The sequence below is a fragment of the Oncorhynchus mykiss genome, chromosome 11, assembly GCF_013265735.2.
Source record: "Oncorhynchus mykiss isolate Arlee chromosome 11, USDA_OmykA_1.1, whole genome shotgun sequence".
Taxonomy (NCBI): domain Eukaryota; kingdom Metazoa; phylum Chordata; class Actinopteri; order Salmoniformes; family Salmonidae; genus Oncorhynchus; species Oncorhynchus mykiss.
The window spans coordinates 740004-766162 of NC_048575.1; the positions used below are offsets into that span (position 1 = coordinate 740004).

At 46.9% G+C, this 26159-nt stretch overlaps 1 protein-coding gene across 3 annotated transcripts in view; it reads left to right on the top strand.

Annotated features, from left to right (window-relative positions):
- Nucleotides 1-2488: 2488 nt before the first annotated feature.
- Nucleotides 2489-26159, top strand: part of LOC110535150 (cytoplasmic protein NCK1-like) — a 117040-nt gene continuing 93369 nt past the window's right edge. For all 3 annotated transcript variants that reach the window (XM_036934650.1, XM_036934649.1, XM_036934648.1), the window contains exon 1: nt 2489-2712. The gene's annotated coding sequence lies outside the window, so the exon portion shown is untranslated. The remainder of the gene's footprint in view (nt 2713-26159) is intronic.

Genomic DNA, 26159 nt, shown 5'->3' on the forward strand with positions numbered 1-26159 from the left:
CTGACCGAAGTCTTTGTTCCTTCCCTGTCTTAATGGATTTTCTTTCTCTTTGAGGGGGGTCGCTGCGGTCTCATCAAGACTGCCACACAACATACATTTGATTTGACATAGGCCTAGATTATGAATAAACTTGTAAATGTTGATTTGTAAATGGGTTTCTCAATGCCTCAGGAGGTGAATGCAAATGTACAAGTGTTTGCCAAGCGTTGATGGTATGCAGACAAACTTAACCAGTGTTGAATGAATGAATAAATAACCCTTATAGAAATACCACTGTTTATTTTATTTTTTATTTCACCTTTATTTAACCAGGTAGGCAAGTTGAGAACAAGTTCTCATTTACAACTGCGACCTGGCCAAGATAAAGCAAAGCAGTTCAACACATACAACAGAGTTACACATGGAGTAAAACAAAACATACAGTCAATAATACAGTAGAAACAAGTCTATATACGATGTGAGCAAATGAGGTGAGATAAGGGAGGTAAAGGCAAAAAAAAAGGCCATGGTGGCAAAGTAAATACAATATTGCAAGTAAAACACTGGAATGGTAGATTTGCAGTGGAAGAATGTGCAAAGTAGAAATAAAAATAATGGGGTGCAAAGGAGCAAATAAATAAATAAATAAAATAAAATAAATACAGTAGGGAAAGAGGTAGTTGTTTGGGCTAAATTATAGATGGGCTACAGGTGCAGTAATCTGTGAGCTGCTCTGACAGCTGGTGCTTAAAGCTAGTGAGAGAGATAAGTGTTTCCAGTTTCAGAGATTTTTGTAGTTCGTTCCAGTCGTTGGCAGCAGAGAACTGGAAGGAGAGGCGGCCAAAGAAAGAATTGGTTTTGGGGGTGACTAGAGAGATATACCTGCTGGAGCGTGTGCTACAGGTGGGAGTTGCTATGGTGACCAGCGAGCTGAGATAAGGGGGGAATTTACCTAGCAGGGTCTTGTAGATGACATGGAGCCAGTGGGTTTGGCGACGAGTATGAAGCGAGGGCCAGCCAACGAGAGCATACAGGTCGCAATGGTGGGTAGTATATGGGGCTTTGGTGACAAAACGGATGGCACTGTGATAGACTGCATCCAGTTTGTTGAGTAGAGTGCTGGAGGCTATTTTGTAAATGACATCGCCGAAGTCGAGCATTGGTAGGATGGTCAGTTTTACGAGGGTATGGTTGGCAGCATGAGTGAAGGATGCTTTGTTGCGAAATAGTAAGCAAATTCTAGATTTCACTTTGGATTGGAGATGTTTGATGTGGGTCTGGAAGGAGAGTTTACAGAGTAACCAGACACCCAGGTATTTGTAGTTGTCCAGTAGCACTGGAGGATATTCTATTCTGGTCACTGCAGGATAGGCATACCAGTCTATTCTGGTCACTGCAGGATAGGTTTCAGTCTATTCTGGTCACTGCAGGATAGGTTTCAGTCTATTCTGGTCACTGCAGGATAGGTTTCAGTCTATTCTGGTCACTGCAGGATAGGTTTCAGTCTATTCTGGTCACTGCAGGATAGGTTTCAGTCTATTCTGGTCACTGCAGGATACGCATACCTGTCTATGTTGGTCACTGCAGGATAGGCATACCAGTCTATTCTGGCCACTGCAGGATAGGCATACCAGTCTATTCTGGTCTCTGCAGGATAGGCATACCAGTCTATGTTGGCCACTGCAGGATAGGCATACCAGTCTATGTTGGTCACTGCAGGATAGGCATACCAGTCTATTCGGGTCACTGCAGTGGCCATTGAAGAATACCATGGTGGTCAAAGAATGTCCTCTTACAGCAGTAGGCTAACCCTGTAATAGTTGGACAACCTGCCAATTACAGAGATTTGATCGTTATTTCCCTGGAAGAAAATAATGTTAATAGAAAATACTAGGCTAATAGATGCTTGTACTACATTTAGCCTTACATACGATACATACTCTACGTGAGAGCACATTATAGCAGTACAAATACACAGACTTTATGTGAGAGACAACTTGATTTGTGTCAAGGGAAAAACAAACATTTCATGTCAACATGTGAGTTTGTCTTGGGTTAGGTCTATCTGGGATCATTGGGACGTCGCAACCCTAACATAAACCTGAACCATATTATATTTTTATTTAACTAGGCAGGTCAGTTAAGAACAAGTTCACATTTACAACCACGGCGTACACCGGCTAAACCCGGACGACGCTGGACCGGTTGTGATACAGCCTGGATAATCCTTACCATAACAATTTTATACGTCAACCCTAATGGGGGGAAGTCCCAATGATCCCGTAAAGCAAGGACCGTTCGTTTTGCATGGCCCGGTGCCCCAGTTGAGTGAATATTTATACTCCTCTTACACGGGGCACCGGGCCATGTAAGATGAACTCACCCAATGGGGATGCGGTAAAAATTTGATAGGCAGCCAACCACTGTTGTGGTGGACCGGTTTGATTGACACTGCCACTGTCCAATGGGAGCATTGTGTATCGTGAACACTGGGAGCAACTCGCAGAGGTATCTCTGTGGCTTGAGCTTTGTCATGCTGGAAACGGGAAAGCTATTTCCAACAAGGTTGGTATTATGATTATAGTCAGCTAGACAAGTTGTGCAAGGTTACCTTAGCTAGCTAGGTTTTAGTCCTAGCCACCATCCATCTACACGGGCGTTTCAAATCATCTCTGCTGTACATGGTGATTTCATCAACCGAGAAAGGACAGGTAGGACCGATCAGCTAACCAGGTAAGAAGCAGGGGGATCTGCAATGTTCATGCCAGCAACTTGATTAGCTTCACTAGCTGGTAGGTTAGCAAAGAAATATAAAATCTGGCCTCAACTCTTGGGAACAGAGGCACGGCCTGATAATAAAACATCATCCCTCGTAGTGTTTGCTGAATAATAGCATATTGATTAGTTAACTACATAGCTATCACTGCCTTCTTGGCAAGCTAGTTGTCTAGATTGCTAATGTTAGTTAGCCAGCTGTCTTGCCAGGGTGGCAGATATGCCAACTGGGTGTTCATTTGGCTGGCTGAGATTGTCTCACATAGTAGGATTATTGTGGATAGTCAGATTCATATAATAGTTCGTTTTTAAAACGTTTTATATGTTTTGCATGAAGAACGGTTTCCCTATTAATGAAGTTTACATTACACATCTGAAATGAGGCTCCCTGGTGAGACTTGACAAATGCAGAAAATCCGTTTCTGAAAATAAACGTTTTAGCACAGTGACAATGTTATTTTTGCGAAGACAGACTTTATTTGATTCTGATTTTCTGATACATACAGTTGGTATGTGGAAACTATTATACTTTCAGTTTTTCCCGAACTCACTTCACTCGTGCATAGATGTTTTATCATCGTCTGAAACGCCACGTACAGCAGTGTCCTGGACTATTGGACAGATGCTTTTAGTTTTCTCAGCACAGTTCAAAATATATCTCTGTCGACAAGTTTTAAATGAATAGAGGACAAAGTGTTGGTTTGTCACGGTGGGGAGGTGCGCGTGTGTCTGTCACGGTGGGGAGGTGCACGTTGGTCTGTCACGGTGGGGAGGTGCGTGTTGGTCTGTCATGGTGGGGAGGTGCGCGTTGGTCTGTCACGGTGGGGAGGTGCGCGTTGGTCTGTCACGGTGGGGAGGTGCGCGTTGGTCTGTCATGGTGGGGAGGTGCGCGTTGGTCTGTCATGGTGGGGAGGTGCGCGTTGGTCTGTCACGGTGGGGAGGTGCACGTTGGTCTGTCACGGTGGGGAGGTGCGCGTTGGTCTGTCATGGTGGGGAGGTGCGCGTTGGTCTGTCATGGTGGGGAGGTGCGCGTTGGTCTGTCATGGTGGGGAGGTGCGCGTTGGTCTGTCATGGTGGGGAGGTGCGCGTTGGTCTGTCATGGTGGGGAGGTGCGCGTTGGTCTGTCACGGTGGGGAGGTGCGCGTTGGTCTGTCATGGTGGGGAGGTGCGCGTGGGTCTGTCATGGTGGGGAGGTGCGCGTTGGTTTGTCATGGTGGGGAGGTGCGCGTTGGTCTGTCATGGTGGGGAGGTGCGCGTTGGTCTGTCATGGTGGGGAGGTGCGCGTTGGTCTGTCATGGTGGGGAGGTGCGCGTTGGTCTGTCATGGTGGGGAGGTGCGCGTTGGTCTGTCATGGTGGGGAGGTGCGCGTGTGTTTGTCACGGTGGGGAGGTGCGTGTTGGTTTGTCACGGTGGGGATTTGCGCGTTGGTTTGTCATGGTGGGGAGGTGCGCGTTGGTTTGTCACGGTGGGGAGGTGCGCGTTGGTCTGTCATGGTGGGGAGGTGCGCGTTGATTTGTGTGTATATACACGACCTGCATCCTTGGCACAATAAAGTTACATTATATTCAATCTATAGGCTTCATTGACACCATTCAGAGTGTCTTGAAGTCAATACAACCGGCTATGATCGCTGAAGTTCATAACTAGCTAAAATGAATACTGTAGTATTGACGTAAAAGTGATATGTGTGTAACAGTCATTTTCTGTCATTTCTTGGGGATGAATGATTAACTGGTGGAAGCAAACCATTGTTCTGAACTAATAGACCAAAGGCTTTACGGTCCGTACACATATCGCCTGCATAGCTAGCTACACATCCATAATCATACACAATCATTTGTTTATCCTCCGCTACACAATAAGCAAGAAAGGAGTTAGCTGGGTATGTTGTGGTGCATTCACTTACTGCTGTACAATGTAGAGAAAAATATATAAATAAAACAAGGTGTTCATCTCTATTGATGTTTTATTGCTTTGAACTGAACCAATTGGAAGGACATATTTTACATACAGTATTTTATGGAAATGATACATGAGCCCCATTGAACACATATTAAGGCCGGTCTACAAACCACATGAGGGACAGAGTTTTACTGTGTGTGTTGGAAATGTACTTCTTGCACTTGATGCATGTGTACCGTGTCTTCCTGTCCTTCTTGGGTCCACACACATCGCAGTGCTTCTTCTTGTTGCTACCGGCTACAATCTAGAATGATGAAAACACTTAGGTCAGAAATTTTTATTAACATCTCACTCACTCACATCGTTACAGCAGACCGAGGTAGGAGAGTCAGACACCAACACATGCAACAACATCACTCACATTTACTTCCGGTATTGGAGTTGTTGGTTCTGTGGGTTGGGGCGGATGGGGCACCAGCATTCTCCTGAATCCTCCTCACGATGGCTGTAGGAGCTGTGCTCCTTGGGTAATGTTGCCTCCTCTAGATTTGAGGTCTTACTAATGCCTTGCCCAGCTCCTGAAGAAAGAGCCGTCTCCTCTGGAGCTTCTCTCTGTTCCAATCTGGGTTCAACGCCATCAAGATGACAAACGCTTTGTGCCCCGAGATGTCCAAGATGTTGAAGAATATCACCAATTGCAGCTGTAGCCAGTCACTAGCTTGTCTAAACTGTCCATCCCTCCTTTTGTGGCATTGTAATCCATTATGATTTCTGGTTGTTGATGTTCCTGGCCACAGATTCTCCCATCCCTATGCAGCGTACTCATGAGTACCACATTGTTGCCTTTCTTTGACACGTAGGACACTAGGGACGAGTCGGACGTGAACACAAACTGAGAGGAATTGATAGGTCTGTTCTTTGTATTCAACAGCTGAGGTGGGAGCTCTGGCTTGTTTTTTTATACTGTTCCTATCATCGTCAACCTTCCTCTTGAGGAACTCCTGTCCCAACTTGTAATAGTAAAAAAGTTTTTGAATGTGATGTTGTGGTCACGGAGTCTCTGTGTCACATCCAGGACAACCCACATCCCTTGGCTCCTCTCAGGGGCTCCTCTATCTGGCTTCCGCTTATACACTTGCAGGTTCCTCACATTTGATGAAGCAGCATCACAGGCAGCCCAGATCTTGATTCCATATTTTGCGGGTTTATGTACTGCCTGAAGGGGCAGAAGCCCCTAAATGGCAGAAGCTGCTCATCAACAGTAACGTTGGGCCCAGGGTTGTACAACAGGGGAAGGCGGTCCACCCACTTGTCCCACACTGATCTGATTGCAGCTAGCTTGTCTCTCTGCATTGACCTAATTGCAGCTAGCTTGTCTCTCTGCACTGACCTGATAGCAGCTAGCTTGTTTCTCTGCACTGACCTGATTGCAGCTAGCTTGTCTCTCTGCACTGACCTGATTGCAGCTAGCTTGTCTCTCTGCACTGACCTGATTACAGCTAGCTTGTCTCTCTGCACTGACCTGATAGCAGCTAGCTTGTTTCTCTGCACTGACCTGATTGCAGCTAGCTTGTCTCTCTGCACTGACCTGATAGCAGCTAGCTTGTTTCTCTGCACTGACCTGATAGCAGCTAGCTTGTTTCTCTGCACTGACCTGATAGCAGCTAGCTTGTTTCTCTGCACTGACCTGATAGCAGCTAGCTTGTTTCTCTGCACTGACCTGATAGCAGCTAGCTTGTTTCTCTGCACTGACCTGATAGCAGCTAGCTTGTTTCTCTGCACTGACCTGATAGCAGCTAGCTTGTTTCTCTGCACTGACCTGATAGCAGCTAGCTTGTTTCTCTGCACTGACCTGATAGCAGCTAGCTTGTTTCTCTGCACTGACCTGATTGCAGCTAGCTTGTCTCTCTGCACTGACCTGATAGCAGCTAGCTTGTTTCTCTGCACTGACCTGATTGCAGCTAGCTTGTCTCTCTGCACTGACCTGATAGCAGCTAGCTTGTTTCTCTGCACTGACCTGATTGCAGCTAGCTTGTTTCTCTGCAGCTAGCTGGTGTCTCTGTTATCGAAGCGGATAATCCTGGAAATAATGTGGAAGTTTTCCAGAGACATTGTTTCACTGAAAAGTTCTCTGCCAGTTTCTGCATCTCACAGAGATCCTGTGGATTCCCCATTGGATCTGAAAACACCAGCAAGGATAAGAACCCCAGAGTATGCATGTTAATGAGTTTGGTCCATCTCCTTTCATCTCTCTCCAAAAACACGCCTTCCCTCCAAATGAGTCCAGTCCAGAATGAATTTCTGGATGGTGTCTGGGATGAACAGTTAGAAGACTGTATGTCCTGAACATGAGTAACCGCCATCTGTGTCACCCCTGGTTGCATCCTCATCACATTGGCAGCCATGTTGGGTGGCTCATTCCTTGGGCATGAAGACCATTCAATTTAACTTATTTTTTTACATTAATATTTCTACTCCTGCAGGCTGCTGATGGGCTGGTTTCTGATGGGCTGGTTTCTGATGGGTTGGTTTCTGATGGGCTGGTCCTGGGGCTGGTCATGGGGCTAGTTGCTGATGGGCTAGTTGCTGATGGGCTGGTTGCTGACGGGCTGGTCCTGGGGCTGGTCATGGGGCTAGTTGCTGATGGGCTAGTTGCTGATGGGCTGGTTGCTGACGGGCTGTTCCTGGGGCTGGTTGCTGATGGGCTGGTTGCTGATGGGCTGGTTACTGACGGGCTGGTTGCTGACGGGCTGGTTGCTGACGGGCTGGTCCTGGGGCTGGTTGCTGATGGGCTGGTTGCTGACGGGCTGGTCCTGGGGCTGGTTGCTGATGGGCTGGTTGCTGATGGGCTGGTTGCTGACGGGCTGGTCCTGGGGCTGGTCCTGGGGCTGGTTGCTGATGGGCTGGTCCTCTGGCTGGTTGCTAATGGGCTGGTCCTGGGGTTGGTTGCTGACATGTTGGTCTTGGGGCTGGTTGCTGATGGGCTGGTTTCTGACGGACTGGTCCTGGGGCTGGCTGCTGACATGCTGACTGCTGATGGGCTGGTTTCTGATGGGCTGGTCCTGGGGTTGGCTGCTGATGGGCTGGTCCTGGGGCTGGTTGCTGACGGGCTGGTCCTGGTTGCTGACGGGCTGGTCCTGGTTGCTGACGGGCTGGTCCTGGTTGCTGACGGGCTGGTCCTGGGGCTGGTCCTGGTTGCTGATGGGCTGGTCCTGGTTGCTGACGCGCTGGTCCTGGTTGCTGACGGGCTGGTCCTTGGGCTGGTTGAGGGTCATTCTCATCCTCTTCTTCCAACTCACTGTCACACTCTGAATTGACAGACATGATCCTCATATTTTGAAGACTCTTCATCTTCCAAAGTGGAAGATGTTCCTTCCACACTAGTTTCTCTGCAAAGATGAATTCTAAGGCCCTCTGAGCAGGGATTATTTCTGCCATACTGATTGATTGTGGTAAGGAGCCACACATGCAAAGCTATTTATTTGTTTTCCCTCCATGAATTCGCACCTGGATGGGGTAGGAAAATACAGATTTGTTTTATTTTTATTATTATTATTTTTTTTTAAATGTATCTAAATAATATATTGTAAAGACATAGTGTAGTTTCACACACTACAAATGGTAAAGAGTGGGAGAAAAGCGGCAGACAGGCAGGTTCTTGGTGCAGTGTTGAAACAGCAGGCCCAGTGAGGAGGAACACCGAGTGAAGGCACACAGCAAACCTTTTTGTTGTATCTGAACTTGTTTACACCTACACACAAACACTTTTATTACCCTCGGGTCCGGTGGACCCAAACACCACATATGTAATATAAATGTCTAGTGGGGTGGACTCAATGAAAATGTGTTCTTTTACATGTTCTTCACAGAAAATAAGCCAATGCCAATGAGTCTCAGGCTGAATTTCTTTATTTTAGGAAACATTGAAAATGGGTCCCACCAGAAAGGGTTCATGTACTTGACAGTGTTAATGTGCTGTGAACGTTGCTGGTTTAGACCGGGCTGCACCTGGTTTTCTCAAATAAGGACATTAATGTGCTGTGAACGTTGCTTGTTTAGACCGGGCTGCACCTGGTTTTCTCAAATAAGAACATTAATGTGCTGTGAACGTTACTTGTTTAGACCGGGCTGCACCTGGTTTTCTCAAATAAGGACATTAATGTGCTGTGAACGTTGCTAATTTAGACCGGGCTGCACCTGGTTTTCTCAAATAAGGATGTTCATGTGCTGTGAACGTTGCTGGTTTAGACCGGGCTGCACCTGGTTCTATCTCTTCCATATTTGGTGTTGTGAGGTGGTACCATCTGGAAGTGTTTCTGCTGGTTGGACCAATCAAAATCAACTTCATACTTTCCTAATTTTCACCTCCAGATCCTTGGCTTCCATTGCCTATAACCACAATCAATCTATGTTGAGGGGCTGTTTCTATGGCGATTTAAAGGGAAAGAAATCCACAATGAAAACAAGAACAGATTGTCTCCACAGAGGGTGGATGTTGAAATTCAGTCTGTCAGCTTTGTAAGTAAATACATCTTTAGTCCCTTTTTACTTTTTGTTTTCAGCGGATTTCATTTACGAAAAGCCCATATTTTCACTTACGAACCTGCAGCCACTAGTTAGCTTGTCAGTTGCCGTTTGAAGTTTGCGCGGTTCTGCCGCGGAGCAGCACCACAGAGTTCCATTCAGCACGGAACACTTTTTGATCATGGCTGTGATGACATTCCATTCACTCTAAACATGCTAAAATATCGTCGGTAACTTTTGAACCATATATGGTAGAGACATGGGGTTTGGACCATTGTTTTTCTAATGTAATTTTCCATTGAATGGACATATTTGTATAAACCTTGAGTGCAAGATGGCGCGAACAGACGTGGCAGGTCTGCTTCTAGCTCCAAAGCAACTTTGCAGTGTTTTTTGTGTGTTATTTCTTACATTATTAGCCCAGAAAGTTTTTTTGTATTGATACATAGAGCTGGAAAGAACTAATGGATATCAGAGCGGTGGTAACTCACCAGCATTACGACCAGGAATACGGCTTTTCCGAATTGGATCCTTTGTTTGTACCCTCCAGGGCAATTGATCTTATTCCAGAGGCTGTCCCAAGACACCGCTGGCGGGGAAGAGGTATTTGGAGTGGACTTCTAGTCTGACTCAGGAGGCGTGCAAACCATCCACCGCTTCTGAGTATATTACTCGCTAATGTTCAGTCTCTGGACAATAAAGTAGACGAGCTCAGGGCGAGAACCTCCTTCCCCATAGAGACATCAGGGAATGTCACAACATACTATGTTTCATGGAATCATGGCTCTCTCCAGATGTACTGTCCCTGTCCATACAGCCAGCTGGGTTCTCAGTCCATCGCGCAGACAGGAATAAAGAACTATCCGGGAAGAAGAAGGGCGGTGGTGTATGTTTCATGTAGAGGTCAAACGATTTAGATTTTTCAACGCCAATACCGATTTATTGGAGGACCAAAAAAAAGCCTAAACCGATTTAATCGGCCAATTTTATTTTGATTTATTTTATTTTATTTTTTATAATATATATTTGTAATAATGACTATTACAACAATACTGAATGAACACTTATTTTAACTTAATATACAGTGGGGCAAAAAAGTATTTAGTCAGCCACCAATTGTGCAAGTTCTCCCACTTAAAAAGATGAGAGATGCCTGTAATTTTCATCATAGGTACACTTCAACTATGACAGACAAAATGAGAAGAAAAATCCAGAAAATCACATTGTAGGATTTTTTATGATTTTATTTGCAAATTATGGTGGAAAATAAGTAGTTGGTCACCTACAAACAAGAAAGATTTCTGGCTCTCACAGACATGTAACTTCTTCTTTAAGAGGCTCCTCTGTCCTCCACTCGTTACCTGTATTAATGGCACCTGTTTGAACTTGTTATCAGTATAAAAGACACCTGTCCACAACCTCAAACAGTCACACTCCAAACTCCACTATGGCCAAGACCAAAGAGCTGTCAAAGGACACCAGAAACAAAATTGTAGACCTGCACCAGGCTGGGAAGACTGAATCTGCAATAGGTAAGCAGCTTGGTTTGAAGAAATCAACTGTGGGAGCAATTATTAGGAAATGGAAGACATACAAGACCACTGATAATCTCCCTCGATCTGGGGCTCCACGCAAGATCTCACCCCGTGGGGACAAAATGATCACAAGAACGGTGAGCAAAAATCCCAGAACCACACGGGGGGAACTAGTGAATGACCTGCAGAGAGCTGGGACCAAAGTAACAAAGCCTACCATCAGTAACACACTACGCCGCCAAGGACTCAAATCCTGCAGTGCCAGACGTGTCCTCCTGCTTAAGCCAGTACATGTCCAGGCCCGTCTGAAGTTTGCTAGAGAGCATTTGGATGATCCAGAAGAAGATTGGGAGAATGTCATATGTTCAGATGAAACCAAAACATAACTTTTTGGTAAAAACTCAACTCGCCGTGTTTGGAGGACAAAGAATGCTGAGTTGCATCCAAAGAACACCATACCTACTGTAAAGCATGGGAGTGGAAACATCATGCTTTGGGGCTGTTTTTATGCAAAGGGACCAGGACGACTGATCCGTGTAAAGGAAAGAATGAATGGGGCCATGTATCGTGAGATTTTGAGTGAAAACCTCCTTCCATCAGCAAGGGCATTGAAGATGAAACGTGGCTGGGTCTTTCAGCATGACAAGGATCCCAAACACACCGCCCGGGCAACGAAGGACTGGCTTCGTAAGAAGCATTTCAAGGTCCTGGAGTGGCCTAGCCAGTCTCCAGATGTCAACCCCATAAAACATCTTTGGAGGGAGTTGAAAGTCCGTGTTGCCCAGCAACAATTCTGGCAAATTAATTACGGTCTTTGTTAGGAAGAAATTATCTTCACACAGTTCGCAACGAGCCAGGCAGCCCAAACTGCTGCATAAACCCTGATGCGAATGCGCATTTGTTAAATCATCACCCGTTTGGTAAAGTAGGCTGTGATTCAATGATACATTAACAGGCACCGCATTGATTATTTGCAGACGCAAGAGAAGCTAGTTAAACTAGTAATATCATCAACCAATGTGTTAACTAGTGATTATGTTAAGATAGATTTTTTTTAAATGTATAAGATAAGTTTAATGCTAGCTAGCAACTTACCTTGGCTCCTTGCTGCACTCACATAACAGGTGGTCAGCCTGCCACACAGTTTCCTCGTGGATTGCAATGTAATCATCCAAAAATGCTGATTACCAATTGCCGATTAATCGGTCGACCTCTAGTTTCATGTATTAACTACTCATTGTGTGATGGTGATAACATACATAAACTCAAGTCCTTTAGTTCACCCGACCTAGAATACATTACAATCAAATGCAGAAGGTTTTACTTCCCAAGAGAATTATCTTCGGTTATCGTCACAGCCATATATATTCCCCCTCAAGCCGATACCACTACAGCCCTCAAGGAACTACACTTTAATGTGGACTGCAAACTGGAGACCACATATCCTGAGGCCACATTAATTGTAGCTGGGGATTTTAACAAAGGAAATTTGAGGGAAACGTTCCCAAAGTTCTATCAACACATTGACTGTTGTTCTCGCTCTGGTAAAACACTTGACCACTGCTACTCCCCCTTTCGAAATGCATACAAGGCCCTCCCCTGCCCTCCCTTTGGCAAATCAAATCACGACTCCATATTTCTGCTCCCTTCCTAAAGGCAGAAACTTGAAAAGGAAGTACTCGTACTAAGGTCTAACTGCTGGTCTGACCAATCAGAATCCTTGCTTTAAGATTGTTTTGATCACGCAGACTGGGATATGTTCCGGGTAGCCTCTGAGAATAACATTGATGTATACACGGACACTGTGACTGAGTTCATCAGGAAGTGTATAGGGATGTTGTTCCCACGGTGATTATTAAAACCTACCCAAACCAGAAACCATGGATAGATGGCAGCATTCACACAACTGAAAGCACGAACCACCGCATTTAACCATGTGACTGGGAATATGGTTGAATACAAACATTGTCGTTATTCCCTCCAAAAGACAATCAAACAGGCAAAACGTCAGAACAGAGTCAAAGTGGAGTCTCAATTCAACGGCTCAGACACGAGATGTATGTGGCAGGGTCTACAGATAATCACAGATGACAAAGGGAAAACCAGCCACATCGCAGACACTGACGTCTTGCTCCCGGACAAGCTCAACACCTTCGTTTCCCTCTGAGGATAACACAGTGCCCACCACGTGGCCCGCTCCCTAGGACAGTGGGCTCTCGTTCTCCGTGGCCGACTTGAGTAAGACTAAGCTTGTACATTTTGGGGAATATTCAGAGGTGGAAACTTTCAGTGGGAATTCACGGGAATATATGCAAAATTTCAAATGCTGAAATCCTTCCAATAGAAATAAAAAAAAAACACTCTAGTTAGGAATTGAACTTTAATTAAATGAGTTGATTCTTCACATGGGATGATTTCACTGAACAACAAAAGAAAGGGAATATTAAATGATCCCCAATGATCCATCGAATCTCCCAAAAATGATTTCAACATGCATCTGTAAAATGATATTCTAGAAACTAAGGCGTTGCTTGTCTCCCTCTCAGGCTTCCATGTCTTGTCCCTGGACCTCCGCAATGTCCACCTCTTGAACATCAGACTCTGAGGCCTCATCTTCACTGTCACTTTCCAACCTTATTCAGGATGGCTCGTTGTCAGGCTCAAAAAGCCTCAAATTTGCCCAGATGGTCACCAATTTTTAAACCCTTGTATTGGTCAGCCTGTTGCATGCTTTGATGTGTGTTCCCAAACAAGGACCAGTTGCGCTCTGAGGCGGCTGATGTTGGTGGAATTTGGAGGATGATGGAGGCAACAGGAGAAAGAGCCTCAGATCCACAAAGTCCCTTCCACCAGGTGGCTGATGAGATATGTTGGCACGACTGCCATATTGCATCTCCATCCCAAAGCCTTTGCTTGGAAGTGTACTAAGCCAGACTGCCAAGAACCTTGCCCTCATCCAGGCCAAAGTGGCGAGACACAGTAATAGTGACAGCATAGGCCTTGTTGATCTCTGCACCAGACAGGATGCTCTTGCCAGCATACTTGGGGTCCAACATGTACGCTGTGACGTGTCTGGGCTTCAGGCAGAAGTCTTCACGCTTTTTGATGTATTTCAGAACTGCAGTTTCCTCTGCTTGGAGCAACAGTGAAGTGGGCAGGGCAGTACGGATTTCTTCTCTTACATATACAAGCAGAGTCTGAACATCAGACAGGATGGCATTGTCTCTCAATCCGTGCAAAGGCTACTGCTACAGGTTTCAGGAGTTTCAGGCTGCTTACCACTCTCTCCCAAAATACATCATCCAGGAGGATCCTCTTGATGGAGCTGTCCATATCGGCAGACTGTGATATGACCATTTCTTGGAGACTCCTTCCCCTCCAGGAGACTGTCAAACATGATGACAACACCACCCCAATGGGTGTTGCTGGGCAGCTTCAATGTGGTGCTCTTATTCTTCTCACTTTGCTTGGTGAGGTAGATTGCTGCTGTACCTTGATGACCCTTCACATACAGTGGGGAGAACAAGTATTTGATACACTGCCGATTTTGCAGGTTTTCCTACTTACAAAGCATGTAGAGGTCTGTCATTTTTGTCATAGGTAAACTTCAATCTAAAACAAAAATCCAGAAAATCACATTGTATGATTTTTAAGTAATTAATTTGCATTTTATTACATGACATAAGTATTTGATACATCAGAAAAGCAGAACTTAATATTTGGTACAGAAACCTTTGTTTGCAATTACAGAGATCATACGTTTCCTGTAGTTCTTGACCAGGTTTGCACACACTGCAGCAGGGATTTTGGCCCACTCCTCCATACAGACCTTCTCCAGATCCTTCAGGTTTCGGGGCTGTCGCTGGGCAATACGGACTTTCAGCTCCCTCCAAAGATAATTTTTTTTCTCATCAGACCACATGACCTTCTCCCATTCCTCCTCTGGATCATCCAGATGGTCATTGGCAAACTTTAGACGGGCCTGGACATGCGCTGGCATGAGCAGGGAGACCTTGTGTGCGCTGCAGGATTTTAATCTATGACGGCATAGTGTATTACTAATGGTTTTCTTTGAGACTGTGGTTCCAGCTCTCTTCAGGTCATTGACCTAGTCCTACCATGTAGTTCTGGGCTGATCCCTCACCTTCCTCATGATCATTGATGCCCCACGAGGTGAGATCTTGCATGGAGCCCCAGACTGAGGGTGATTGACCATCATCTTGAACTTCTTCCATTTTCTAATATTTGTGCCAACAGTTGTTGCCTTCTCACCAAGCTGCTTGCCTATTGTCCTGTAGCCCATCCCAGCCTTGTGCAGGTCTACAATTCTATCCCTGATGTCCTTACACAGCTCTCTGGTCTTGGCCATTTTGGAGTGGTTGGAGTCTGTTTGATTGAGTGTGTGGACAGGTGTCTTTTATACAGGTAATGAGTTCAAACAGGTGCAGTTAATACAGGTAATGAGTGGAGAACAGGAGGGTTCTTAAAGAAAAACTAACAGGTCTGTGAGAGACGGAATTCTTACTGGTTGGTAGGTGATCAAATACTTATGTCATGCAATAAAATGCTAATTAATTACTTAAAAATCATACAATGTGATTTTCTGGATTTTAGATTCCGTCTCTCACAGTTGAAGTGTACCTATGATATAAGTTACAGACCTCTACATGATTTGTAAGTGGGAAAACCTGCAAAATCGACAGTGTATCAAATACTTGTTCTCCTCACTATACCTCAACATTTCCTTGGCTCTCTTGTAGAGTGTATCCATTGTTTTCAGTGCTATGATGTCCTTGAGGAGCAGATTCAATGCATGAGCAGCACAGCCAATGGGTGTGATGTGAGTGTAGGCCAAGCAGCCATCATGTTCGCAGCATTGTCGCATGATTGCAATACATACAGTCTGCTTTCTCTATAATTTGCTTGACCTTCACTTGAACTCTGCATCCAGCAAATTAGTAGATCTCTTCCAGTACACATTGCCTGTGAGCATCAGAGGTGAACCAGTTGCATACACAGCTCAAGCAAGACATTCATCAGCATTTCCAGGAGGACCATGAGCTGTTGCTATCGATAAGGTGTCTGATTCATCATTTTCACCTCGAATAGAAGTAGAGGGACTTTTGTCAGAGTTTGCTTGTTGTGAGCGCTGACGGAACTTTTTGCACTTGGCCAGATTATTCTGCATCTTTGTTGCATTCTTCACATACGATTTGGCACAGTATTTGCAAATGTACACAGCTTTTCCTTCTACATTAGCTGCAGTGAAATGTCTCCACACATTAGATATTGCCCGTGGCATTTTCCTGTAAAGATGAGAAAAAAATGAGCAAAAAAAACAATTACAATTCCATGTACAGAAAAATAGTTAAGCAGTTTGATTAAACAACTCCTTTGTAAGATAAATATGTTAAAATGTAACATGTATGGAAACAGGTGAATTAACACTCTTCAGTTAGCAGGATCAAGCAAGCTAAAACCCACATGGTAGCAAAAACTAACTTGCAGAAATTGTTAACAAGTTATAAAGGATTTAAACACACTTTGCTGTAGGCTACTATTTACTAGTTAACAAAAAATAATGTTTGTCATATAAAATATATTGACCCCACCCAGTATTGTAATCAAAACTTACCAGAAAGCATGTAGTCATTAGCTCAGACAGTGTAGTAGTGTGGGCTCAATAGCATCTCATTAGTGTGCAAGATCTTGAGAATCAGCTGTACATGTGATGGCAGAATGCACTGTGCATGCAGAGGGTTGTAATTCCAATGAATTGGGGATAGTTTAACCAACATTTTCCACAAGCCCTAGAATTGCCTCATGTGTATTGCACAAAAAAGGTTCACTGTTATAAGCTAACTTTTTTTTTTGATGAATTTAAGCCCGGGAATTTACCTGAACATTTCTGATCCTTTGCAACCCAAAGTAAGACATTTTAAGTGTGTTATTCCTCATAAGGCTGCTGGCCCAGACGGCATCCAATTGGCTGGAGTGTTTACGGACATATTCAAAATCAAAGGTAACTGAACTAAATGACTACCGCCCCGTAGCACTCACTTCTGTCATCATGAAATGCTTTGAGAGACGAGTCAAGAATCATATCACCTCCACCTTACCTGGCACCCTAGACCCACTTCAATTTGCTTACCGCCCCAATAGATCCATAGACGATGCAATCACCATCACACTGCACATTGCCCTATCCCATCTGGACAAGAGGAATACCTATGTAAGAATGCTGTTAATTGACAATAGCTAAGCATTTAACACCATAGTACCATCCAAGCTCATCATTAATTAAGCTTTGGGCCCTGGGTCTGAACCCCGCCCTGTGCAACTGAGTCCTGGACTTCTTGAAGGGCAGCCCCCAGGTGGTGAAGGTAGGAAACAACACCTCCACTTCGCTGATCCTCAACACTGGGGCCCCACAACAGTTCGTGCTCAGCCCTCTCCTGTCCTCCCTGTTCACCCATGACTGCGTGGCCACACACGCCTCCAACTCAATCATCAAGTTTACAGACGACACAACAGTAGTAGGCCTATTTACCAGCAATGATGAGACATCCTCCAGGGAGGAGGTGAGGGCCCTGGAGTAGTGGTGGCAGGAAAATAACCCCTCCCTCAACGTCAACAAAACGAAGGAGCTGATCGTGGACGTCAGGAAACAGCAGAGGGAGCACTCCCCTATCCACATCGCAACAGCTCCTCTTCAACCTCAGGAGGCTGAAGAAATGTGGCTTAGCCCCAAAGAACATCCCAAACTTTTACAGATGCAAAATTGCGAGCATTCTGTCCGTCTGTATCACCTCCTGGTACGGCAACTTCGCCGCCGTCAAACGCAGGGCTCTCCAGCGAATGCTATGGTCTGCCCAACGCATCACCGGGGGCACACTGCTTTCCCTCCAGGACACATACAGCACCCAATATCACAGGAAGGCCAAAAAGATTAAGGACATCAACCACCCGAGCTACTGCCTGTTCACCCCGCTATCATCCAGAAGGCGAGGTCAGTACAGGTGCATAAAAGCTGGGACCGAGAGACTGAAAACAGGTTCTATCAAGGCCATCTGACTGTTAAATTGCTAGCTACCACCCGGTTACTCAACCCTGCAACCTGGAGGCTGCTGCCCTATATACGTAGACATGGAAGTACTGGCCACATTAATAATGGAACACTGGTCACTTTTAATCATGTTTACATACTGCTTGACTCATTTCATATGTATATGCTGTATTCTATTCTACTGTGTTTTAGTTAATGCCACTCCGACATTTCTCGTCCAAGTATATATACAGTACCAGTCAAAAGTTTGGACACCTACTCATTCAAGGGTTTTTCTTTATTTACTATTTTCTACATTGTAGAATAATGGTGAAGACATCAAAACTATGAAATAATACATATGGAATCATGTAGTAACCAACAAAGTGTTAAACAAATCCAAATATATTTTATAGTTGAGTTTCTTCAAACTAGCCACCCTTTGCCTTGATGACAGCTTTGCACACTCTTGGCTCACATCAAAACATACCTGCAGACGAGAGACTGATGGCGAGGGAGATGACTTGATTAAGCCTTGTCTTTTTAATTCTAACAATGTCAGTCATCATAATCATCAGGAGGCGAAATGCAAAACTGAAGCAGGAGGGGTTCAGTCACACAGCTGATATAACCTAGAGGGTTTAGGGAGAAGGAGAGGGGTTCACCCACACAGCTGATATAACCTAGAGGGTTTCGGGAGAAGGGGAGGGGTTCACCCACACAGCTGATATAACCTAGAGGGTTTAGGGAGAAGGGGATGGGTTCACCCACACAGCTGATATAGCAAACCATTTCTGTATGGACCTCACTTTGTGCACAGGGGCAATGTTGTGCTGAAACAGGAAAGTGCCTTCCCCCAACTGTTGCTACAAATTTGGAAGCACAGAATCACCTAGAATGTCATTGTATGCTGTAGCGTTAAGATTTCACTTCACTGGAACTAAGGGGCCTAGCCTGAACCATGAGAAACAGCCCCAGACCATTATTCCTCATCCACCAAACTTTACAGTTGGCACTATGCATTGGGGCAGGTATCATTCTCCTGGCATCTGCCAAACCCAGATTTGTCTGTCGGACTGCCAGATGGTGAAGCGTGATTCATCACCAGAGAACGCGTTTTCACTGCTCCAGAGTCCAATGGCGGCGAGCTTTACACCTCTCATGACTTTGTACATGGTGATCTTAGGCTTGTGTCCGGCTGCAAGGCCATGGAAACCCATTTCATGAAGCTCCCGATGAACAGTTCTTGTGCTGACGTTGCTTCCAAGGGCAGTTTAGAACTCTGTAGAGAGCGTTGTGTCCAATGACAGGCCTGGAGAGGCAGTTATCTCATTGTGGCCAGTTTCCTATGTTCATTATTTTCATGGTGGGATGGTAACTCAATGTCTGTAGTCTTCAGTCTGGCATCTGCTCAATATTAACTTATCTTGATTTCAACATTTCCCCTTCAGTCCTCACTGGAAAACGTGAGTGTGTGTGTGTGTGTGTGTGGGGGGGGGTGTCTGTCTGTGTGTGTGTGTGTGGGGCAGGGCAAGGGGGCCTGTTGCAGCTGGTGACTAGTATAGTTTCTGTAATTATTGTCACACTGACAGGCCCCTCCACAGTCTCTCATTAAGTCTACAGGGAGGGGAAGAGGCAGACAGACATTTTGTCTGCAGCAGCAGCACTGTAACCCACTGGACTGGAGTCAAGAGGGAGGAGGGGGAAGCTATAGTTCGCTAGGGGGGTTGAGGCCAGCTAGGCTATTTATAAAGGGCCATTTCCTTTCAGGCTAGAAGTCAGCCCAGTCCATTGGAGATTTACTGGACTTGCAACAACTGGCCATTGGGAGCCTCTAGCCCTGTGGAGAAGAAGGCCTCCACCCAATGCCTCAAATTCAGTTTTCTCTGTTTTGTTTTATCAGTTTTCTGTTTTTCTATTTATTTTTATTCAGATTTTCGCTCTTAAAGCCACACGTTTGTTTTTATAACATGTTTCTAGCTCCAACAGTGGAGTAATATCTAACAAGTAATGGCTAACATTTTCACAACAATACACACATCTAAAGTAAAGGAATGGAATTAAGAATATATCAGTTCAGTGGGAAGAATACGTTTGTGAACCCTTTAGAATTACCTGGATAAATTGGCCTGATGAATATCAGATAACATTTTAAGTCACAACAATAGACAGACACAGTGTGCTTAAACAAATAACACACAAACAATTATACGTTTTCATGTCTTTATTGAACACACCGTGTAAACATTCACAGTGCAGGGTGGGAAAAGTATGTGAACTTTTGGATTTAATAATAGGTTGACCCTCCTTTGGCAGCAATAACCTCAACCAAACGTTTTCTGTAGTTGCGGATCAGACCTGCACAACTGTCAGGAGGAATTTTGGACTGTTCCTCTTTACAAAACTGTTTCAGTTCCACAATATTCTTGGGATGTCTGGTGGGAACCGTTCCCTTGAGATCATACAGCGTCTGAATGGGGTTGAGGTCAGGACTGACTGGGCCACTCCAGGAGGCATATTTTCTTCTGTTGAAGCCATTCTGTTGTTGATTTTCTTCTGTCTTTTGGGTTGTTGTCCTGTTGCATCACCTAACTTCTGTTGAGCTTCAATTGGTGGACAGATAGCCTAAAATTTCTCCTGCAAAATGTCTTGATAAACTTGGGAATTCATTTTTCTGTCGATGATAGCAAACTGTCCAGGCCCTGAGGCAGCAAGCAGCCCCAAACCATGATGCTCCCTCCACCATACTTTGAGATGAGTTTTTGATGTTGGTGTGCTGTGCCTTTTTTCTCCACAAATAATGTTGTGTGTTCCTTCCAAACAACTCATCTGTAGTTTCATCTGTTCACATAATATTTTGCCAGTAGCGCTGTGGAACATCCAGGTTCACTTTTGCAACCTTTTTTTTTGGACAGCAGTGGCTTCTTCTGTGGTCTCCTCCCATGAACACCCTTCTTGTTTAGTGTTTTACGTATCGTAGACTCTTCAACAGAGATGTTAGCATGTTCCAGAGATTTCTGTAAGTCTTTAGCTGACACTCTAGGATTCTTCTTAACCTCATTGAGCATTCTGCGCTGTGCTCTTGCAGTCATCTTTGCAGGTTGGCCAGTCCTAGGGAGAGTAGCAACAGTGCTGAACTTTCTCCATTTATAGACGATTTGTCTTACCGTGGACTGACTTATAGAGATACTTTTGTAACCCTTTCCAGCTTCATGCAGGGCTACAATTCTTAATCTTAGGTCTTCTGAGATCTCTTGTTCGAGGCATGGTTCACATCAGGCAATGCTTCTTGTAAATAGTTAGTAATAGCTTTTTATAGGGCTAGGGCAGCTCTAACGAACATCTCCAATCTCGTCTCATTGATTGGAGTCCAGGTTAGTTGAGTCCTGACTACAATTTTGGAGAAATCATTAGCCTAGGGGTTCACATACTTTTTCCAACCTACACTGTGAATGTTTAAATTATGTATTCAATATAGACAAGAAAATTTCAATAATTTATGTTATTAGTTTTAGCACACTGTTTGTCTATTGTTGTGACTAAGATGAAGATCAGATCAAATGTGATGTATGCAGAAATCCAGGTAATTCCAGAGTTCATCTTTTTCTTGCCACTATATGTATATGGATGAGCAATGTCAGAGCGGCACTAAGGCACACTACAATAGAGTACAGTATATATATATGAGATGAGTAATGTAGAGTATGTAAACATTATATAAAGTGGCATTACATCCAATTTGTATTTATTGAAGTGGCTAGAGATGAGTCAGTATGTTGGCAGCAGCCACTCAATGTTAGTGATGGCTGTTTAACAGTCTGATGGCCTTGAGATAGAAGCTTTTCAGTCTCTCGGTCCCTGCTTTGATGCACCTGTACTGACCTCGCCTTCTGGATGAATACGGGGGTGAACAGGCAGTGGCTCGGGTGGTTGTTGTCCTTGATGATCTTTATGGCCTTCCTGTGACATCGGTTTAGTTTTCCCCCGGTGATGCATTGTGCAGACCTCACTACCCTCTGGAGAGCCTTACGGTTGTGGGCGGAGCAATTGCCGTACCACGCAGTGATACAGCCCGACAGGATGCTCTCGATTGTGCATCTGTAAAAGATTGAGGGTTTTTGGTGGTAAGCCAAATTTCTTCAGCCTCTTGAGGTTGAAGAGGCGCTGTTGGGCCTTTTTCACCACGCTGTCTGTGTGGGTGGACAATTTCAGTTTGTCCGTGATGTGTACGCCGAGGAACTTTCCACCTACTCCACTACTGTCCAGTCTGTGGATTTGGTTTGCAACTGCACATGGGGACAAAGATGGTACTTTTTGGAGAAATGTCCTCTGGTCTGATGGAACAAAAATAGAACTGTTTGGCCGTAATGACCATCGTTATGTTTGGAGGAAAAAGGGGGAGGCTTGCAAGCCGAAGAACACCATCCCAACTGTGAAGCGCGGGGGTGGCAGCATCATGTTGTGGGGGAACTTTGCTGCAGGAGTGTCTGGTGCACTTCACAAAATAGATGGAATAATGAGGCTGGAAAATTATTTGGATATATTGATGCAACATCTCAACCTTTCCACTTCCCAGTTCTCCTTTCCTTTCCACTTCCCAGTTCTCCTCTCCTTTCCACTTCCCAGTTCTCCTCTCCTCTCCACTTCCCAGCCCGCCCCTCCTCTCCACTTCCCAGCCCCTCTCTCCTCTCCACTTCCCAGCTCTCCTCTCCACTTTCCAGCCCTCCTCTCCACTTTCCAGCCCTCCTCTCCACTTCCCAGCCCTCCTCTCCTCTTCCCAGCCCTCCTCTCCTCTTCCCAGCCCTCCTCTCCTCTTCCCAGCCCTCCTCTCCACTTCCCAGCCCTCCTCTCCTCTCCACTTCCCAGCCCTCCTCTCCTCTCCACTTCCCAGCCCTCCTCTCCTCTCCACTTTCCAGCCCTCCTCTCCACTTCCCAGCCCTCCTCTCCACTTCCCAGCCCTCCTCTCCACTTCCCAGCCCTCCTCTCCACTTCCCAGCCCTCCTCTCCACTTCCCAGCCCTCCTCTCCTCTCCACTTCCTAGCCCTCCTCCACTCTCCTTTTCCCAGCCCTGCTCTTCACTTCCCAGCCCTCCTCCTCCACTTCCCAGCCCGCCCCTCCTCTCCACTTCCCAGCCCGCCTCTCCTCTCCACTTCCCAGCCCGCCTCTCCTCTCCACTTCCCAGCTCTCCCCAGTTCTCCACTTCCCAGCCCTCCTCTCCTCTCCATTTCCCAGCTCTCCCCTCCTCTCCACTTCCCAGCTCTCCCCTCCTCTCCACTTCCCAGTCCTCCTCTCCTCTTCCCAGCCCTCCTCTCCTCTTCCCAGCCCTCCTCTCCACTTCCCAGCCCTCCTCTCCACTTCCCAGCCCTCCTCTCAACTTCCCAGCCCTCCTCTCCACTTCCCAGCCCTCCTCTCCACTTCCCAGCCCTCCACTCTCCTTTTCCCAGCCCTCCTCCACTCTCCTTTTCCCAGCCCTGCTCTCCACTTCCCAGCCCTCCTTTCCTCTTCACTTCCCAGTCCTCCTCCACTTCCCAGCCCGCCCCTCCTCTCCACTTCCCGGCCCGCCTCTCCTCTCCACTTCCCGGCCCGCCTCTCCTCTCCACTTCCCAGCTCTCCCCAGTTCTCCACTTCCCAGCCCTCCTCTCCTCTCCATTTCCCAGCTCTCCCCTCCTCTCCACTTCCCAGCTCTCCCCTCCTCTCCACTTCCCAGTCCTCCTCTCCTCTTCCCAGAGTTTCTCTCCACTTCCCAGTCCTTCTCTCCATTTCCCAGTCCTTCTCTCCACTTCCCAGTCCTCCTCTACACTTCCCAGTCCTCCTCTCCTCTACACTTCCCAGTCCTCCTCTCCTCTACACTTCCCAGTCCTCCTCTCCTCTACACTTCCCAGTCCTCCTCTCCTCTTCCCAGCTCTCCCCTTCTCCTCACTTCCCAGCCCTTCTCCTCACTTCCCAGCCCTTCTCCTCACTTCCCAGCCCTTCTCCTCACTTCCCAGTCCTCGTCTCCTCTTCCCAGTCCTTCTCTTCCCAGTCCTTCTCTCTTCCCGGTCCTTCTCTCCTCTTCCCAGAGTTTCTCTCCACTTCCCAGTCCTTCTCTCCATTTCCCAGTCCTTCTCTCCACTTCCCAGTCCTCCTCTACACTTCCCAGTCCTCCTCTCCTCTACACTTCCCAGTCCTCCTCTCCTCTACACTTCCCAGTCCTCCTCTCCTCTACACTTCCCAGTCCTCCTCTCCTCTACACTTCCCAGTCCTCCTCTCCTCTTCCCAGCTCTCCCCTTCTCCTCACTTCCCAGCCCTTCTCCTCACTTCCCAGCCCTTCTCCTCACTTCCCAGCCCTTCTCCTCACTTCCCAGTCTTCCTCTCCTCTTCCCAGTCCTCCTTTCCTCTTCCCAGTCCTCCTCTTCTCTTCTCTCCACTCCCCAATTCTCCTCTTCTCTCCACTTCCCAATTCTCCACTCCTTTCCACTTCCCAGTTCTCCTCACCTCTCCACCTCCCATTTCTCCTCTCCTCTCCTTTCCACTTCCCAGTTCTCCTCACCTCTCCACCTCCCATTTCTCCTCTCCTCTCTTTTCCACTTCCCAGTTCTTCTCTCCTCTCCTTTCCACTTCCCAGTCCTCTTCTTCACATCCCAGCCCTCCTCTCCACTTCCCAGCCCTCCTCTCCTTTCCACTTCCCAGTTCTCCTCTCCTTTCCACTTCCCAGTTCTCCTCTCCTTTCCACTTCCCAGTTCTCCTTTCCTTTCCACTTCCCAGTTCTCCTTTCCTTTCCACTTCCCAGTTCTCCTTTCCTTTCCACTTCCCAGTTCTCCTTTCCTTTCCACTTCCCAGTTCTCCTTTCCTTTCCACTTCCCAGTTCTCCTCTCCTTTCCACTTCCCAGTTCTCCTCTCCTTTCCAGTTCTCCTTTCCTTTCCACTTCCCAGTTCTCCTCTCCTTTCCACTTCCCAGTTCTCCTTTCCTTTCCACTTCCCAGTTCTCCTTTCCTTTCCACTTCCCAGTTCTCCTTTCCTTTCCACTTCCCAGTTCTCCTCTCCTTTCCACTTCCCAGTTCTCCTCTCCTCTCCACTTCCCAGCCCGCCCCTCCTCTCCACTTCCCAGCCCCTCTCTCCTCTCCACTTCCCAGCTCTCCTCTCCACTTCCCAGCTCTCCTCTCCACTTCCCAGCTCTCCTCTCCACTTTCCAGCTCTCCTCTCCACTTCCCAGCCCTCCTCTCCACTTCCCAGCCCTCCTCTCCTCTTCCCAGCCCTCCTCTCCTCTCCACTTCCCAGCCCTCCTCTCCTCTCCACTTCCCAGCTCTCCTCTCCACTTCCCAGCTCTCCTCTCCACTTTCCAGCCCTCCTCTCCACTTCCCGGCCCTCCTCTCCACTTCCCAGCCCTCCTCTCCACTTCCCAGCCCTCCTCTCCACTTCCCAGCCCTCCTCTCCACTTCCCAGCCCTCCTCCACTCTCCTTTTCCCAGCCCTGCTCTCCACTTCCCAGCCCTCCTCTCCTCTCCACTTCCCAGCCCGCCTCTCCTCTCCACTTCCCAGCTCTCCCCAGTTCTCCACTTCCCAGCCCTCCTCTCCTCTCCATTTCCCAGCTCTCCCCTCCTCTCCACTTCCCAGCTCTCCCCTCCTCTCCACTTCCCAGTCCTCCTCTCCTCTTCCCAGCCCTCCTCTCCTCTTCCCAGCCCTCCTCTCCACTTCCCAGCCCTCCTCTCCACTTCCCAGCCCTCCTCTCCACTTCCCAGCCCTCCTCTCCACTTCCCAGCCCTCCTCCACTCTCCTTTTCCCAGCCCTGCTCTCCACTTCCCAGCCCTCCTTTCCTCTTCACTTCCCAGCCCTCCTCTCCACTTCCCAGCCCGCCTCTCCTCTCCACTTCCCGGCCCGCCTCTCCTCTCCACTTCCCAGCTCTCCCCAGTTCTCCACTTCCCAGCTCTCCCCTCCTCTCCACTTCCCAGTCCTCCTCTCCTCTTCCCAGAGTTTCTCTCCACTTCCCAGTCCTTCTCTCCATTTCCCAGTCCTTCTCTCCACTTCCCAGTCCTCCTCTACACTTCCCAGTCCTCCTCTCCTCTACACTTTCCAGTCCTCCTCTCCTCTACACTTCCCAGTCCTCCTCTCCTCTACACTTCCCAGTCCTCCTCTCCTCTACACTTCCCAGCTCTCCCCTTCTCCTCACTTCCCAGCCCTTCTCCTCACTTCCCAGCCCTTCTCCTCACTTCCCAGCCCTTCTCCTCACTTCCCAGTCCTCCTCTCCTCTTCCCAGTCCTCCTTTCCTCTTCCCAGTCCTCCTCTTCTCTTCTCTCCACTCCCCAATTCTCCTCTTCTCTCCACTTCCCAATTCTCCACTCCTTTCCACTTCCCAGTTCTCCTCACCTCTCCACCTCCCATTTCTCCTCTCCTCTCCTTTCCACTTCCCATTTCTCCTCTCCT